Source organism: Saccostrea cucullata, unplaced genomic scaffold (assembly GCF_032062105.1).
Source record: "Saccostrea cucullata isolate Sc308-1 unplaced genomic scaffold, CSIRO_AGI_Scuc_v1 ctg175, whole genome shotgun sequence".
Taxonomy (NCBI): domain Eukaryota; kingdom Metazoa; phylum Mollusca; class Bivalvia; order Ostreida; family Ostreidae; genus Saccostrea; species Saccostrea cuccullata.
The window spans coordinates 489,079-503,020 of NW_026934326.1; the positions used below are offsets into that span (position 1 = coordinate 489,079).

Consider the following 13,942-nt stretch of genomic DNA (forward strand, 5'->3'; position numbering starts at 1 on the left):
GTATCTTTTAATTCAAGCTCACCAGAATATATCGTGTTAACATAAGAATGGAAATAACAATTGTTAATTGACAATACGTCCTCGATATATCTAAATGTCGAGTTGAAGGCCAAAGCAAGCGTTTTCTTCTTTTCACGCATAAGATTTTGCACAAACTCTGCTTCATGTGAATACAAAAATAGGTCTGCTAATCACGGGACGCATAGGAATTCCAATTATTTTATTTTATATTGCAGAATTTTTGTAGAAACGGTAAGTTTCGACACAAGAGACTTTGGAAAAAATGCTATTTTAAAGTTGCTGAGGACCAACGTCTGAGTAACACCACTTCTAGAATATGCATTAGTCTGAAGTTTCTACTTTACATCAGTTAAGAATTTTTGTAAGGGGTTGGTAGAATATTTACTGGTCCCAGCATCTTTGTATTTTTGTTTGAAAGGATTTTATATGAAGTTTACGATTCCAGTAAAGATAGGGACTTTAGTATATTGCAAAATATAAACACTTAAATGTTATTTTGAAGAATTTCCTTGAAAAGTGAACTCTAAATTAAGGTGGGTTTAATATAAATATTCTAATGCATTATATAAGATAATGAGTATAATTTTTAATAAAATGTCAATTCTAAGTTTTGTTTATTTTGTTTTTGTTCTTTTTTCCCGGATTTTTTCACATGAAATACATAGAGAATAATACATACCCTTTTCCATATCACATCCTGTATCAGCCCGAGACACCAATATCAGCCAGGGGATGTGATGTGGAAAAGGGTATGTTGTATTATGTTTATTACATATTTAGTAATAAAATACAGTACACAATAAGTTGAGAAGAAAATAAGTAAATAATCATGCATGGACTTCTTACATACATGTACATATTCTAATGTCTCATACGATTTGGGTTTGTTACTACTTCTATTTCAATGCACTTGATCCGTAATTTGAAAATATTCTATAGCATTACATGTATTTGTAATTTAAGATTAACCTTATTTTCAAAAAGTTAAAATTAAGAGAATATGAACCCACCAAAATTGTGTATGATCACAAGTACTGTTATTGTGGTTTAATTTACTAAGGGTGTGATATTGACGTCACAATAGCCGTATAAGCCCAGCAGGGCTGATATGGATTTTCAGGGCTGATACGGATATCAGCCCCGCAAATCCATATCAGCCCTGCAGGGTTGATACGGCTATTGTGACGTCAGCCATATCGCATATGCAAAAAACCTGTATTTATTACTAAGTGTGTAATAAATTTACGTAAAATGATTACAAAAATGTTGATGGCCCCCATTATACTCTATGAGCAGAATTTTTTTTTCTTTTGTTATTAACCATTAGGTTCCACCGTATTAACTAGTCTGCATAATGTACATTCAATTCCATAGACAACGTTCAAAGATTTACAAGTCAAATTTTCAGTAGTCTAGGTATATAAAAAATGTGCAATAAGACTGTTGTAAAATTTGTTATCAAATTCGACAGGTTTTGCAACTTTGTTTTTAACATTTGGAAATGTGTTGACTTTAAATTCTTTATCGTCAATTTCCCTTATTTATGTAGCAATACACCCTTATCAGCTCCATGTGAGGTTTATGTTTCTCAGCTAAATGAACATGCAGGAGAAGATTCTAGGTATTCATGAATGATTTCTAAAGCAAGGCAGCTATTGACAAAAAAAGTTAATGAAAAAAGAATATCAATAGTCCCGTTTAAAGTCATCTTTCGCAAGTTCTTTCGTTGATACATTGATTTTTTTTCAAATGCAATCTGTCATTGGTTCAAATGCTGACTGTCTTTTTTTTCATACTAACTGTTAATGTACACTCTGAATTATTTATGTGTCTCCGTACTTCCCGACCATGACAAGAAACACTGCATGCAAGGCGCTAAATACAATAGTGAATACACAGCCAAGTATAATGAATACAGTTTTGAGACATACCTACTATTTAATCAATCAATCAATTTATTAATAAAATATTAAAAGCCAATCCAAAAGTACAATTTATTTTCAGTCACATTTATCTACACATTTAGATTTATTATATTTATTAAAAGTAAGCATAATACGTGAAAAAATCTTATCATTTCAATTACTGTAAGAGGGATATGTATGGAATTGTATCGACCATAAAACTTACCAAATGATGACTTTAAACGAGACTGTTGATATTCTTGTATCATCAACTTGCTTGTCAATAATTTACCGCGTTTTAGAAATTGTTCATACGTAGAGCATGCTCTTGCGTATCGAATCAACTGAGATATATATACTCCGTATACAGGTAATGAAGGTACTAGTATATTGCTACATAAGTAAGGAAAGTTGACGATAGAAAAGTTAAAGTCATCACGTTTATCATATAGCTTGGTTGTTAGATTACCATTAACGTCTTTTTCAAGTAAAATATCCAAGTATGAAACACATGTGTCACACTCTGTGGCATCTTTTATCTCAAGCTCTCCAGGATATATCGTATCAATATAGGAATGGAAATTACCATTGTTAATTGATAATACGTCGTAGATATATCTAAATGTCGAGTTGAAAGCCACAGCAAGAGTTTTCTCCTTTTCACGCATAAGACTGCACAAATTCTGCTTCATATGAATACAAAAATAGGTCTGCTAATAACGAAGCACATTTGTTAACCATGGGAATTCCAATAGATATTTGGAAGAATTGGTCTCCAAAAACCACACAGATATTGCCGATCAGAAGCTCAAGCACTTTTTTGATGTCATCTTCAGAGTACTTGTGTGTGCAATCAGAATGTGTTAATAATTTTGAAAATGACCAATGACCAGGTAAGTATATTTATGAGTTCCATTTTTATTGGAAAAGCAGATGTCAATGATATCAAAAAGCCCGAACTTTAATTCATCGTGGGTAATGGTTGTGCATAAAGTTTAAAAGTCGTAAGTTTTTAAGCTGTTGATTTTGGTAAAGTCGTGTGATTTCAAATTGTCAAAAGTGCTTTGGAATTTTTGAGTATTCACCATTTTTTGAATATATTGTTGCACAGTGCTCTTGAACTCTTCACTACTGTCAATATCTTAGTGAGGAGTAAAGAAAGAGGCTTGGTTGAACATTTACTGGAACCCGCGATGTATCTTTGTTTGTCTATTATGTTAAAACTTTTTTAAAGACTTCCTTAAAAATTTCTTTCGTATTTTTTAAATTTTTGCTAAGGTATTTGATAAAATATTTTCTTCAAACTGAACAGAGAAACATTGTATTTATTGTTTAATTTATGTGATATTTACTTTTTTCTAATATCATTGTGTATTTCACAATACTAGACTAGAGGTACTGTGAGCGATGAGCTCACTAAATGATACCCCCCGCCTCCCATATGAATAAAATGGCAGTGTCCATGTTTTGCTCTGGAAAATCCAAAATATATGTCAGATCAAAAAGTAAAATAGGAGGTGCACAATGGCAATATGTAATAAAACTGTGAAAGTTTCATCAAATTTCATCAGTGGTATGAGAGGAGTTGCGGATAAGAATGGGTACCCCAAAGCGTAACAGACGGACGGAAAAGTACAGACGGACGGAATTAACGATTACTATATACCCTCCCGCTTTTCAAGGGGGGTATAATAAAGCGAATTTATTTACTGAACAAATTTATTTTTAGACAAAAAGTACAAATTTCTATAGTTCTCGAAATCTTTCTTGATTTCCTTCAATAAGAATGTCTATTTCCAGATCATGACTTGATATATATATATATATATATATATATATATATATATATATATATATATATATATATATATATATATATATATATATATATATATATATATTAAAAAATGGTAAAAAGAAAACACAAAAATGCTTTCATTTTCAATCTTCAGAAGCTTATAATAGTATCATTAACAGTGATTATGACGTCATGTTAAGCGGAACGTTAAATGTTTATTATGACGTCATAGATACAATATGACAAAAGTACGGGGAAATCACAAGTAATTTATAAAACACTATTAAGTTTTTGAAAAATACTAATAAAATGTTTTTCTTTTTCCCGTCTCTGGATATCAGTGGCACAACTGAGTTTATAGAAAGGGAAAATTCTGAATTGTTTTTTACCACACGCCTCCAGGTGCGAACTTAATTGAATTTGTCTGTATTCGGGTGTACTAATGTGTTGCTTATGTACACGTACACGGGCACGGAGAGTGTCGCCGCTTTCATCAATATAATTAATATTCCTTGCATCCAGGACATGTGATGGCGTATATGACATTATTTGTATCGCATGACATGTTTTTTTATCTCTAAATTCACTCTCATTGAAATTATAGCTGGTCCCTTCTGTAATGTATTCACATGTACCGCATCGAGGGTTCTTACACTTAGAGACTGTATAAGTATGGTCGTTTTGGAAGAACAAAGTATTCTCTTTAGGTATATATATATATATATATATATATATATATATATATATATATATATATTTATCCTGCAACTACCCCTTGCATTGACCTAATAAAGGTAACCTAATAAACCAAAGCTTTATCCGGTCACTGCCCTAATAAAGCCTCGTGCATGTATTCCGACATTCCAAAAGCATCGTGACGTCACGTATACTGCAATGTTTACGCCATGGCGTCATAGTTTCAATTGCAGAGATGTGCCTAAATCTGTCGGAAATAGCTTGTTTTGGACGTTCAAATGTAAAATTTTGTTGCAGGATAAACAAAATACATGATAACTGTCTTGAAATATAAGCGATATTTGTCGAAAACGTAAGAGGGTCGGCAACTCGCCCTTACGTTTTCTTAATTCGCCCAAATATAGCTTATATTTCAAGACAGTAACCATGTATTTATATATATATATATATATATATATATATATATATATATATATATATATATATATATATATATACTAGTATATGAAAATTATTCTAAACTAGAGGTACTGTGAGCAATGAGCTCACTTATCAGCCTCCATATAGTAACATGTATAATGGCAATGTCCATGTTTTGCTGTGGCCGGGAAACCCAAAATATGTGTCGGATCTAAAAGTAAAATAGCAGGTGCACTATGGCAATATGTAATAAAGATTCTGTGAAAGTTTCATCAAATTTCATTCAGTGGTATGAGAGGAGTTGCGGATAAGAGATAGGTACCCCAAAGCGTAACAGATGGACGGACAGACAGACGGACGGACAGACGTACAGACGGACGGAATTAACGATTACTATATACCCTCCCGCTTTTCAAGCGGGGGGTATAATAAATAAAAACACAGAGAACGAGTAAAACATAAGCGCTTTCATTTCTTCTTCATGATGTTTTACAATACTCTATTGTGACGTCATAATAACTTAACGTTAACATAATTTACATGTAAAGAAACAATTCTTTTACATTAAACTATTTAATTTAGGTTTGAAAGTCCTTATAAAATGTCTTTCTTTATCACGTCTTTCGATTGTGTTAGAGTTGTGCAGTTTATAAAATGGAAAGACAGTAAAAGTTCTATTTCCGCACACGTCTAAGTGTTCACTGACTTTTTTGCGATATTGCGGTACGTTTATTTGTTGTTTGTGTACTCTGATCCTTTCCCGTAAGGTACTTCCCGTCTCGCCGATATATAGTTCCCCGCAACCGGAACATGTTATAACGTATATAACATTTCTAGTTTGACATGACATGTTACAGTAAACTGTTTCTCGTTAAAGTTGAAACTTTGTCCTTGTCGTATGTATGGTCAGGTACCACAACGCGGATCCTGGCACTTGGTCACATGAAATTCTGTCGTTTCTTTAAAAGAGGACTTTGTGAGAATTCGTCTGAGGTTCTTCGGCTGCCTCCTACTGTTTATGAATTTCCGATTTTTAAATATTTTAGACATAGTTTCGTCGGTTTTCAAAACGTCGTCGAGTTGGTAAACAATCGGTGCAACGTTTGTATTCTGGGGATTATTTTACTAAAGGCAAGATCCTGGAATCCGTCTTGGTTTGTTGCACAGGGTTGAGGAGGTCCCCTCTGTCTAAATCCATGGCTTTTTTAATAGCATTATCAATAATTTTTTCGGGATAACTTTGTTTCCGTAGATACTCTTTCAGTTCTTGTAGTCTTTGTATTTTGGTTGTTTCCTTATTTACGATGGTGCATATTCTCCTTGCTAAATTATATATATATATTTATTAATGATAGAATCTATACAAGGCTCACTTATAATTTTTACAATTCGAAATCGGTATGGTTCAGAAAATGATTTAAATATATAATGTAGCGTTGAATGACACTTTAAATAAACAATCTATACTAATTTAATTAGATTGACATTTGCTTTCTATTGGTTTGCCTTATAGCAATTCTCTATGTAGAAGATTGTACACTGATTTTATACTGGAGGGGATTTAGAGTGTTAATATAAACATTGTGACGGTCTGTAAATTAATTTCATTTCTCGATATCGATTCCCATTGTCAGCCTCCCTAACTAGGCCATCGACCAAATATATACATCAACACGAGCATCTTGTAAACTGGGGCGGGTCAGCTGATACCCTCCTAACTCGAATAACTCTTAAATGTCTTATCACCTCAGTCGTGTTCACCTTCTGATTAAGGCCTGATGACGTAACTGGGTCATCATCGATCGTCATTGGCTGCTGTGATCTCCAGTTCCAGCAGAACTAGCACTTTTATGTAACGACTTATGTGACACCTTGCAGAAAATGAGCAGCTAATTTTTATGGACTTGACTGCTGCGTAGTGTCGCAGTTTTGCGGATTTCTTAGTGTCGCTGTTTTTCACCTAATCAGGATTCAGTCTCTTATGCAATAATTTCTAGTGTTTTTGGTTTGTCACAACCAAAACATAGAGAGTTTGATTCCAGATTCCTAGAAGCTACATCTGCAGTCTGCGAATCATTTTATTGGTTGTTAATCTAGGTAAGTAAAAAAAAATTCTTTAAACGTGTAATTTTTTTAAGGAAAATTGTACTTAACATCAAGATTTTAGGTGTCTATATATTTTGGCAATAAGCATTTCGTATCCATCCTCAATTGCACGAATCAGTGAATAAGACAATGAATTGCTATGGATCCATGTATTTGTACCTTATAGAATACAATGGTTTTGTACTATATCCTCATCGCAGCTTATCCGAATGATCCAATACCCAGGGCATGATTCTTTCATAAAACTAGTTTTATATATGCCATCTATAAGTTTGGCTGCAGATGTATTGATTATAAATTGTTACTATCTTAGTTATTGAGGAAGTTCAGATGATAATAAAACGGATCATTTACAGAAGACACATTATAACCCTTTCTTTGCTGTCACTTTACGGGGACTTGACAGCAACTGTGTTGAATGTGAACCAAAAATAAAAAGGGGGGGGCATAGCAAAGTGATTTCAATGTAAATTACATCACTTCCGTTCCACACAGGACATAGCTCAACCATGCACAACCACACATACATGCTTGCATTACTATCGGTATAACACCTCCGTTGCATGGGGATAACTAATTATCGGGCACATCATTTTTATGGAAGTTAACCACTTTTACACTTTCCCCGTATTTTATGTGATTTTCATAAAAAAAAATGTTCATGTCAAATACTGTAAAATGACATATTTTCGTGGGGTTAAATTTTCGTGGTTTGAGGCAAAAAAATTGGTTCGTTGGGATTTGATTTCGTGGAATAGAAATGTATGAAAATTATTCATTTTCTCATTGGCAACATCTAAATAGCTTTTGGAAACCAGTCTTACAACAGTCTGAGAATTGGAGTTGACATGGGTACTAATTTTGCTTCGTTATTTACATACCCGTTTTTGTATTCACATGAAGCAGTATTCAAACACTCCTATACAAGAAGATAAAAACACTTCAATTCCACATTTAAATCAATCGATGACATTTTATCAATGAACAACATTCAGATTCATTACTACGTTGATTTGATACATCCCTTGAACTAGAAATTAAATACACTAGAGGTTATGATACGTCTGTTTCATATTAAGATGTTTACTTACAGAAAGGCCTTGATGACAATGTGATAGCCAAACCTAATGATAAATGTAAGCCTTTAACATTTTTGTTGTCAACCTCTTGGATGCAATTATTACCTGCATAATGAATTACCTTGATACACAATGACATGTTCTTCGTAAGAACTTTGTAAAATTGATGCAGACTATTGACAAGTTAGTTAAGAATACAAATTTGTCAAAATAGCCAAAATATGACCAAATGATAGGTAATATTTGTTCACAATGTCATTATAAGACCATAGATTAAGTACCGAATACGTTAGAAGACATAATCAACATATGCAAATGGTGACGGAATATAACTAAATAAATAATGAAAATAGACAATGAAAAAGACTGTTTCGTTTGTTATACAATTTGGCTCTATGGTGATTCAACATCTAAATATGAAACAGATATGGCAAACTCCGTTGAATCTTTTAGTTTTAGTTCACTTGGATATATCGAGTTTACATATGAAGGGAACTTATTATTGTTTATTAAAATAGTTCGTTGATATAAATCGGAATTTCTAGTTGAAATATACTCTGCTTATTTTGCTTTATAGAAAAATAAAATATGTATCTCAAACATTGCAGTATTTGATCTTTTCCATTTGTATTATATGATCACAAGTTGATGAAATGAAGGATATAGATAACGAACAGTATTCAATATCAAAGTCCATAAAACAATACAAAATAGCATAGCAAACCCGAACCTCAAAAACCTAAGAGATTGAATCAAGTGCTATTAAGAGTGATCATCCCCTGTTGACCGGTAACACCCGCCGTGTGCTCCTTGTCATGATCGGGAAATAACGGAAAAATCCGTCGTCAATTCAGTGCATAAATAATGGACTAACAATTAGTATGAAAAACGTCAGTCAGCATTTGACCCAATGATAAATTGTATTTGCTGACAAGGTCATTGTATCGACCATAGAACATACGAAATGATGACTTTAAACGAAACTGTTTCTTGTTTCATCAACGTATCGGCATAGGAATGGAAGTGACCATTGTTAATGGACAATACGTTAATTGACAAGATTTGGTCTGCAAAAACCATATAGATATTGTCAATAAGAAACTCAAGCATCTTTTTGATGTCAACTTCAGAGTATCAAAATGTGTTTTGATAAAATAATTTTGCAAATGAACAATGGCCAAGTAAGTAAATTTACGAGTTCCATTTTTATTGAAAAAGCAGCTATCAATGATATCAAAAAGCCTGGACTTTAATTCATCGTGGGGAATGGTTGTGTATAAAGTTGAAAAGTGGTAAGTTTTAAGCTGTTGATTTTTGGTAAAATCTTGTAATTTATAATTGTCCAAAAGTTCCTTAGAATTTTTGAGTATCCACACCTGATTCACACCACTTCTTGAATATATTGTTGTACAGTTCTCTTGAGGTTTTTTCTTCATTTCTACTGTCAATATCTTAGTGAGGAGTAAAGAAAGAGGCTTGGTTAAACATTTACTGCAGCCTGCAATGTATCTTTGTAAGGATTCTTACGAATTTTCGGAATCCAATATATATATGTGGTAGTTCAAAATCATTTTGGTTCTTTGGGATATTAAAACTATTCAAAACTGACATATGATTTTGAAGAATTTCCTCCTTCGAAAGGGAACTATGAGTACAAGTTGGATTACCACTTGTAGAATAAAATCTAAGTTCTTCGAAAATATAATTTATATAATGAGTCTTACAAACGAAGACATTGTTGTTACCTGCTTTGTCAGCAGAGACCATAACCTGCTGATCATGAAATCTATCTAATTATTGTTCTCACTTCTGAATTATGGAATACAGAAGGATAGATGGTTTTCATATTGCCCCTCGATCTTTAAACATGCGATTTTAACATGGATCTGATAAATATAATCCTTTCTGAGGAAGTGTCAACGTCTTATTTTTCAAATTGGCCCATCATCTGGCGTAATCTTCAACAGAATCCATAATATTTATAGATTTCCGATGCCAGTTGAAGGATCGGGGTTCCCTATATTTAGAACCTTTTAAAATAAATGATCTAAGGTCCTCATTATTAACTATATTTACGTTACCTGTAATAACGTGTCCAGCAGCAAAAAGTTTTGAAGCAAAGGTCGATGTATATTTGAAAAAAGAATATTAGCAGTCTCGTTTAAAGTCATCATTTCGTAAGTTCTATGGTCGATGCAATGACTTTGTTAGCAAAGTTAGCACAATTTATCATTAAGTCAACGCTGACTTATGTTTTTCATACTTATTGTTAGTCAATTTTTTATATATTGAATTGACGACGTATTTTCCCGTTATTTCCCGATCATGACAAGGAGCACACGGCGGGTGTGACCGGTCAGCAGAGGATGCTCACTCTTTCATGGAACGTGACCCCACCTCTGATGTTTTGGAGATCCGTGTTTGCCCTGCTCTTATTTTGTAATGTTTTATGGACTTTAATAATGAATACTGTTCGTTATCTCCATATGTTTCATTGAATTGTGTTTTTTTTTTCAATAATATTCCATTTGTATTCAATAGTCTTCTATTTGAATTGTACATTTTTTAACTGTATTGTATCATTTTCCATTTGTTATATATCATTATATGCGAGTTATTTTTTTTTCTTTCTAAATTTTGTATTTTTATTGTATGAACGATATTGTATTCTTTATTTTTTATTAACTTTTTTTTATTTTTACAATACAAATGTAAAATTATACAATACAAATGCATTATTCAGTACAAATAATAAAGTATACAAATGAAATGAAAAGTTGTACACTACAAATGAAAAAAAAAATTATACAATTGGAAAATTTCACAATAAAAAATAAGAAATATACAACATAGAATTAAAACTTGTACATGTATAATACAAATTAAAAATTACGGAATTCAAAATGAATTAAAAATCACACAATAAAAATTACAATTTATACAATATAAATGGAATTTATGCAAGTCAAATGAATTTTTATACAATATACAAATCTTTAAATATTTCAGCAGTTTGTCACCATAGACTATGAATATTTCAGTCGTATTATTTTACTTTCCATTTGCATTCAACACACTGCGATTTGTTTTCTTAATTTTATTTGTATAGTTGAATTTTCTATTTGTACTGTATAATTTTCCATTTGTATTGCACATTTTTATCTGATTTTATATAAGATTTAATAATATTTTATAACGTTTCATTTAAAAAAAAAAAAAATATATATATATATATATATATATATATATATATATATATATATATATATATATATATATATATATATATATATACATAAATGTTTATGCAAATTATCACACAAGCCAATCCATTGATCACTTATATATATATATATATATATATATATATATATATATATATATATATATATATATATATATATATATATATATATATATATATATATATATATTCTTTTTTAAAATTAGTTTTGTGTAATTTCAGAAAACATGGCAAATTTTACAATATAAAAATGAAACTTATGCAACACAATTAAAAATATACATAAAATAAATGAAAAGTTACATGTATCAGCAGGGGATGCTCACTCCTCCATGGCACCTGATCCCACCTCTGATGTTTCAGAGGTCCGTGTATGCTCTGCTCCTATTTTGTATTGTTTTATGGACTTTGATATTGAATACTGTTCGTTATCTCCATATCCTTCATGTATGCACTACAAAAGATAAAGTGTACATTACAAATGGAAAAATATACATATAAATTAACATTAAACAAAACAAATGAAAAATTGTACAACTCAGTTAGAAAAGTATACAAAACAAACTAAAAGTTATTTGAAATTAGCAGAATACAAATGGAAAGTTATATTAATACAAATGGAAAATTGTAAAATGCAAATAAAAATATATACAACAGGAATGGAAAAGTTTCAATATTGCAACTTTTGAAATGATAATGGGTTAATCAAGAAACACAATTAGTGCCCATTGGAATTCCTTTGTTTCCAAAAACTATAAATGTTGTCAATGAGAAAGTCCAGGATTTTTATCGTACTTCTATGTAAAATCAAAGTATTTTTAAACAAAGTAATTTATTCTTATACATATATGTATAATCATTATTACTATTTATTATAGTTATTTATTTATCACATGGATCAGTTACATAAAGATTAGAAACGTTTTGATGTTAATGCATTTGGAAAAATTAATTTTTTTTTATTTCTAAAATTTTTTTTGGAGTTTTTGATGATCCACATCTGATTTACACCAACTCTTGAATATGTTTTAGGAAAGTATGTGTGAAGTTTCTCTTTACATTATATAGAGTTTTTTGTACGGAGGAAAAATAATGTTCGAAGGGCAACTGATATATCCTTTTAGGATTTTTATGAAATTAGAAATCATGAAAAGGTCGAGTAGGTCGAACTCATTTTCATTGACTGGAAAATTTAAAAGTTATTGGAAGTTATTTGATTGAAATTTTGGGATGGTTCATTTTAAAACGATATTTTAAAGGTTTAACTGCTCACTCCTCCATGACACCTGATCCCACTTCTGATGTTTGAGAGGTCCGTGTTTGCTCTGCTCTAATTTTGTATTAATTTTTGGTCTTTTTTGCTTGAATACTGTTCGTTATCTATATCTTTCATTACTACCTAGTTTTGCACTTCGTGACTTGACTTCTAAAACACCATCTTTACTACAGTTGTCAGGTTAATCCTTGTTTTACAAAAATCTTAGTTGCAATATGAAGAAGTGGATGTGTGAAAGGTAGAAAAGTTATGGAGGTCCTGATACACACAGACAATATTTATTTAATTGTATACAGTACCTGAAATGAAATAATGTTTAATGATAAAAAGCTTGGTTTCGGTATTGGTAAAACTGAATATACAATTAGATATAGCCCATAAGGTTTAATTCACAATGAGTTACCAAAAAATTCAATTATTTTCTCAAAAGGAGGCAGGGATTCTGGTGATTTCCGTTGTAACGGATATTGGAGCAGATTATCACACCTTAGGACAGTGATAATAGACGATTCTACTGTAAGTGGGAGATCGTGAGGCACCTCGCGAGCAGTCTCCTTTAATAACCGCGTGGTTTTGTGGGTTTTGGTCTGACATCAATTCCACCGCCTCAGTCTCGGCGTAGGAATACACATTATGTGCGGACGTTAATGCGCGCTTTTGTCATCTAATTCGTTTACGAAGTAAGCTGTATTTTTCAGTGATTGCATGTAATGATTTTTAATTCTTCAGTTTGATGTGTTTTTTTTGTAGTCGGCCGTGAAGGATGCGGAATGCCTCTGTATTGATCGAGAGAAAATGAGGAGAATCGATCGATCACGCCGCCACTACTGACGCTCAACTGACAAGAAACAAAAGTCCTGCGAGACGATCGCTCAGTGCGGAAACCATCAAATTTCATTGATTTATCATTTTGCTGTGACTTTCATTCGTAAACTGGTAAGTTGATCTCATTATCTTAATATTCATTATTGAAGAGCATAACTAATATAGGTGCTTATTATGACACAAATCCGAGTGGTTCCGATTTGTCATCTAGAGCACCCCCTAGTGACCGGCGTCTCTTGTGACGTAGAGTCCCCCGCGTGCAGAAAATGTCGTCTGCTTCTATTGAATGAGAAAGATGGACAAAAATCTGATCTAATATCTTTTCTTGTGTTTGACATTTATAGATTATTTAGAGGTAATAAGCATAATTTTCCTGCATGACATGTGTTAGTGCCATTACCATATTAACATTGTACAAATAGACTGTTGTAAAACTTTCTTGGTCCATGTATTTCTATTGCAGGGACAGCAGAACACGTCTGTTAAAAAGTATCGGAATATGATGTTATTCATATCATTTGAAGAAAACTGATAATAACATTGTACAAATAATTAAAACTTCATGTATTTCTA

The 13,942-nt window shown here is 31.8% G+C and overlaps 1 long non-coding RNA gene across 1 annotated transcript; it reads left to right on the forward strand.

Annotated features, from left to right (window-relative positions):
- Window positions 1–6,602: 6,602 nt before the first annotated feature.
- Window positions 6,603–13,908, forward strand: LOC134240531 (uncharacterized). Its single transcript, XR_009986463.1, has 3 exons — window positions 6,603–6,936; window positions 13,295–13,480; window positions 13,833–13,908. It is a non-coding gene; the product is annotated as an uncharacterized LOC134240531 (long non-coding RNA).
- The last annotated feature ends 34 nt before the right edge of the window (window positions 13,909–13,942 follow it).